This window comes from Prosopis cineraria, unplaced genomic scaffold (assembly GCF_029017545.1).
Source record: "Prosopis cineraria cultivar Desert tree isolate PC_DT_omini unplaced genomic scaffold, ASM2901754v1 PC13, whole genome shotgun sequence".
Taxonomy (NCBI): Eukaryota; Viridiplantae; Streptophyta; class Magnoliopsida; order Fabales; family Fabaceae; genus Prosopis; species Prosopis cineraria.
The window spans coordinates 14,776,860-14,783,474 of NW_026555344.1; positions in this window are offsets into that span (position 1 = coordinate 14,776,860).

Consider the following 6,615-nt stretch of genomic DNA (forward strand, 5'->3'; position numbering starts at 1 on the left):
CCCTTTTCAAGAAATCTTCTATGGCCAAGATAAATTGTCTTTTTTCTGTGATAAAGTTGATGATAGCATGTGGCTACTTCACAAATCAAACATGCTTTATGCCCCTTAATGCTATAACTAGACAAGTTTCCATATGTATGAAACTCATTTATGGTGCAAAAGATCATCACACAAAGCTTGAATAGCTCCTTTTGATTTGCATTAAACACATTCACACCTGCCTCCCATAGCTTTTTCAAGTCTTCAATCAAGGGTCTTAAGTAAACATCAATGTCATTCCCTGATTTTTCTAGTCCTGAAATGAACATAGACAACATGATATCCTTGCATTGCATGCACAATATAGGAGATAAGTTGTAAATTATCAACAGAACGGGCCATGAACTATATATGCTATTAAGGCTACCATAAGCATTCATGCTATCTGTACTAAGTTTAAGCTTGAGGTTTTTTAGATTACTGCTAAACTCAGGGAACAATTTGTCAATTTTCTTCCATTGTTCTAAATTGGCTGGATGTTAGAGCTTTCTATCAAAAATCTTCTCATCCATATGCCATCTTAAAATCTTTATAGTATTTTGATTAGCAAGCAATCATTTAAAATTTGGTATAATTGAAAGATATTAGAGCACCTTTGTAGGAGCTTTATTCTCTTTTTACCTTTGTGTCTCACATATTGGACACTTCTGCTTGTCTTTATGCTCTTTTCTATATAGTATGTAGTTATTTAGGCCAACATGTATTTTTTTAAACTCCCTGTTGAGTGGGCATAGAATTTTCTTCTCGTCATAGTAATAAACCAGCAACACATTTTCCTTTAGAAGCATTAATTTCAACAACTCCAGCATTTTTGTGAAACAATAGCCACCCGGAGAAGGGTAGAGTTCTTATGCCATCAACTGGTGAGTAGCCCTTTGAAAAGGTCAAAGATTTGAACACTGAATTTGGAAAACCATTTGCAAGTAAGATTGTTAAGAATGATTGGAAAAAGAAGCCCATATTCTTTAAACTACCATACTGGAAGACCCTAGATGTTAGGCATTTCCTGGACTTGATGCATATTGAAAAGAATGTCTGTGATAGTCTTGTTGGCCTGTTACTCCACATTTCAGGAAAGAGTAAGGATAGTATTAATGTAAGGATAGATTTAATTAGCATGGGGTTAAGAGAAGAGTTGGCGCTAGAAAGGAAGAGAAAATGCATTTTTTTTATCTCCAGTAGATCATACCTTGTCTAGAAAAGAAAAATTAGCTTTTTGTGAAATCTTGTATGAAGTTAAAGTGCCAAAAGGATATTCATCAAATGTAAGTAGCCTCGTATCCATGAAAAACTTCAAACTGGTAGGTCTCATAACTCATGATTGTCATATCATCATGGAAATTTTATTGTTGGTAGGTATACGATCCACTTTGCCAAAGAAGGTGTGGGCCACAATTACTAGATTTTGTTTCTTCTTTAAAGAAATTTCTAGTAAAGTGATTGACCCAAAGAAATTGTCAAAGCAAGAACATGAAATAGCTAAAATTCTAAGTGAGCTCGAAATGTACTTTCAGCCTTCATTCTTTGATATCATGGTTCATTTATCATTTTACTTGGTTAGAGAGATAAAGTTATGTGGCCCCAGTTATTTGAGATGGATATAACTAGTAGACTGTTGCTTAAAGGTATTAAAAGGATATGTAAAAAATCAAAGTTGGCCTGAGGGGTATATTGTTGAGAGGTATATCATGGAAGAAGCAGTTGAATTATGCACTAGATATCTTTCTAATATGGATGCCATTAGACACAAACGACACCACAGGTGAACAATGTGGAATCATTGGGAAGAAACTCATTAGCATAGACAAGATACGATGGAAGTAAGTTCACTTGTATGTTTTATACAACACTGAGGAAGCTCAGCCATATGTCAAAGAACACAAGGCAATAGTTAAGAGACAGAATAAGGGTAAAAATGAAACTTGGCTAGTAACATATCACAATTGATATTTTATATATTAGTTTAGAGCTCGCTTCTCTGAGGAGTCCCACCCATAAAAAAGGTTAAGGTTTTTGGCTAGGGTCCTAAATTTAAAGTATTTTCTTATACAGGTTATGTAATTAATGACTTTACATTTTATACAAAAGGCTAAAATGCTCGAAGCACTATGCAAAATAGTTATGTAATGCTTGTAGCTCAATTAATGCATATCTCTAGTTTTAAAGATAAGAACCTAATCTATGTGATGATATCATATTTTGGGATTATAGAACACATTTGGGAAATGGATTATATCAAGTTTTGCGAACCTGTCTTTTATTGCATGTGGGTTGACAATAAAAGTGGCTTTCGAATTGATGAGTTGGATTTTGTTCAAGTATATTTTAATAAGGTAGCTCACAAAGATGAAGCAATTATTTTAGCATCACAAGCTTGACAAGTATTCTATGTATTAGATCCTGCACATAAAAATTAGTTGATTGTTCTTTTAAGAAATAAAATAGTAGATAATGAAGAGGATGACGATTTTAATGTTAAGGATGAACCATTCATGGGAATATCACAAACATTTGATGTTTCAACTGGGGGTAATGCCTTCTATATTATGGATCACACAGAAAGGATTTGAATTGATGAGGGACATGTATAACACACAAAAGAAAAAACCAAGAAAAAGAAAAAAAAAATCTTAATACTTGTAAAATATTTCTTTAAATTTCTTTTATTTGTTAAAAATTTACTTTTTTTTAAGTAAATGGCTACCCTTCCTGAGAAGAGTAGTGATGCTCCACCCACTGAGGAAGAAGCATTTAAAGAGGTTAAGCAAGGTAAAGCTGTTATGTAAGCAGTGATATGGGCTTAAGCAATTGGTCATAAAATTACCAAAAAATTAAAATGATAGGGGCCAACTTGTTGAGTCTTTTCAGTTAGTCAGTTATATAAGGGTCTTAGCTCATCATTATGTGCCCTATTGCATTATAGACTAGAGAAAGAAAAATAATACATAGCTTGAAAAAGCAAAAAATAATATCTAAAAAGATTTGTGTATATCTTTTGACTTGGATAAGAGTCATAGGCATTGTACATCATGAGAAAAGCAGCATATGCTCATAAAAATCAAGCTACTCTTACAACATATCATCTCAAAGATATAAATAGAGAATTCAATCCCCATCCTCCTAAAATGTATCTAGAGATCCAACAAGAGCATTGAAATGAATTTATTAAAATGTGCTAGCAGCCTGAATTTCAATAGATCAGCCAGGTCAATCACTCTAGAGTTGTAAGTATTCCATTTCAATATAAAGCAGGAAGAAAAAGGTGTCCAAATATTGAGCATGGTTTAGTAAGTTCCAATTAATATTGTTCGTTGATCTTACTTATCTATATAAGGAAATGTTTTTTAATCATTCTAATATCTTCTTTAAATAGAAGGAAAAAGCTGGACCTAATGCTCCAATTTCTCGAGCTCTTGTTTAGAAGATAGCTCAAGAAGATAAAGAAGGTAAATTACCTAATGAGCATACTCAAAAAGTCTGGAAGGATTGTGTGAGTACTAACATTTTAGTGTATTACTTTATTTATATTATTTACTTAATAATTAGCTTACAATTTGTTTAACAAGAAGCATTATCACAATCAATATCACAAGATGATGCGGGTGAACATGTGGATGTCCCTGGTAAGGCATTGGGAGTTCCAGAGGTCTTTAGTTGTGTTAGAGGAGTTAGATTCACCATTTCTCAAGGTGCCTACTTTAGATGTCAGTCCAAAATTTTTACTAAAGATGATTTTAATGTAAGGATAGCAGAAATGGAGGCAAGAATAGAATAAAAATTTCAAGATCATATGGAAAAGAAATTTGAGCAAATGATTGGAGTTGTAAATGTGCCACAAGCCAGCCTTAGTGATAAAGATAGCTGCTCATTCCATACTAAAGAAGATTTTCCTGAGGTTATAATTTTTCTTTATATTATCTTCTCTTTATTCACAAATTATGTTCCATATTTTCTTAAAATATTAATTTTTTAATTTTTAAGGCAAGTCTCAATTGCCTATTGATTACTTAAAGGTGACCATAACAATCCTAATAGAAAATGATGCTAAGTTGCTATTGTGAATAGCAGATAAGGATACCTTCATGATTTTTGATGTCATTGAAACTTATGTGGCTTTACAAAGCTCATTAAGTTACAGGTATAATAATTGATGGTTTTTTAAAATCATTCATGTTTTCTTTTAGCCTTACCAATTAATTTTACATTTTGTAGTCCTCAAAATCTAATCAAGTAGTAAAGAAGCCAATCAAAGCAAAGAGAAAGCTATTGAAAGGATTTATCTCTATAACTAAGGCAAGGAAGACCAGCATAAAATCTACTCAATTGAAATATCTTCATTAAAATGCACTTGAGGTGATTATGCAAAAAACATTTAAATAAAAGATGAGTGAAGTAGAATTTGAAAAGGAAATTTATGGTGAAATAATTAGTGAAAAATTAGCGACTGAAAATATTAATGAGATTTTGACCAAGGATTGGCTATAAACCATATATATTACTTTATATATTAGGTACTTTCTAAATTTTATTATTTATTGTGATATTTATTTAATATTAGTTGTGAATGTTTTTATTTTTTCATTTTAGGTACTTATATCATACTTTTGTGGTACTGGGCTCATTGATAACAAAATTTTCATTTATTAGCCCTCACAACACTAGTACCTACACTCTTGAGTACCATTCTCTAAAGATTACTGATGCATTCAAAGCCAAAGGCAAAAGAAACATAGTATTTTAGCTCCTCACAATCCAGTGTAAGTTGTTATTGTTATTTATGTTTAAATTTAGTTGATATTTTAGTTAATGAAATATTTTATTTTTTAGGCAACATTGGATGCTTGTTTATATCAATTCATTCGTCCCTATGATTTATTATCTTTACTTATTAAGAGATAATGACTTTAAGAACTATAAATTTATGAGGATATTATTTAATGAATAATTTTTTTAGTTCTATATTCTTTATATTTGTTTATTATAATAATTAGTTTTTTCTTGGTATGCTTAATCATTATAGGACTGTAGCATGTTACGAGGTGGCGAAGGTCTCCCTCCAAATACTGAAAGGCTTGATCTCGTTGAGTATTATACATAGAAAAGAATAAAGGTTTGTATTATTTCTTAATAAAAAAGTTGTTATGTATCTAAATGATTCTTTGATTGATATTTTATGTTTGTTATTCTGAATATGCTATTCTAGATTGATATAAAATTTTTAAAAAATCCTAGAACTTTCAAGTTATAGGGGAGACTCTGTCAGATTTTTGATAGCAAGTACTTGTATTATATATATAACTTCATCCCTAAAGTATTTTAAATTAATTTGAAATTTGTTTCTACCATATTTTGATAATGACATCTTTTATTGTTTTATAGGTACCTATATAATTATAAGGTTGAGAGTGTGGATACTATGTTATGAAGTTTATGAGAGAAGTAATCACACAATAAGAGTTGATCATTCCTAACAATGTAAGCCAAAAGCTTTGAAATTAAGTTAATATAATATTTTGTTAGAGCAAGATCCTTGCATTTTACTATAGAGCAAATAAAAGATTTAATTGAAGAGTGGTTGGAATATATTATTGGCTGTTTGTGATAGGAAGTTAGATTTCAATGTTAGAAAAATATCAATAGATTTCATTTGTTAGGCTTGTTAGAAATTGAACTAGCTAGTTAGGAAATTAAAATTGTTGTTTTCATTTCAAGTTCTTTCCTTGTATATAAATTTTTATATTAATAGTGTTTCTGAATTAGTTTTTGATATTGGGATTAGTAATTTTTAAAGAGACATAAAGGGAGAAATTTCAAAAAATATAGACTAAAAAAAATAAATATAGTTTATGGGAGCGCTCATATAACAAGCCCTCCTGTGCACACTAGAGCGCTCTACCTGTTTGTCCTCCCAAAACCCATATTTTAATCTTATACATGGGAGTGCTTTTCAAAAGCTCTCCTATATTTCTTACATATGGGAGTGCTTTATATTCTGGAGCACTTGATAAGAGAGCGCTTCTAAGGCTAAAAAAAAGCACTCCTGTAAGCTTGTTTTGTAGTAGTGATAGGTTCTTGCTCATTTGATTCTTTAGTCTGCACAGCTTCTTCATTAGTGACACTAAAATCCTTATGATCTTTAAATTCTTCAAGATCCCTTTTCTTGGAGCCATGAGAGGAAGTCTTAGTTGTGTGCATAGATACATGCTCAGGAGTAGATATCGAAGGGGAATTAGCTCTCAGCATTTTCTTAATTTCCTCCAGTGAATCTTTTATACTAGTAACTTAAGCCTTAAGCAACTTGACATCATATTTGAGATTTTGCAACTTAAATTTGTATCCTTCATTTTTCCTCTCCAAGCACATGGTGAAAACTTTAAATAGTGTTTTAAACCTTCTATCTAGCCATGCCACAATGTGAGCATCTATGTTAGGCAATAGCTCTTCTTCTTGAACTTGCCTAGATGAATTGAGCATAAAGGTATTAGGATAAATTCTTCTCTTCTTACTAGTAGAAGGCTGCATTAACGAAGTAGGATTTGATGGAGCAGCAAATAAGGAAGCTTGTCCTTTACCTTC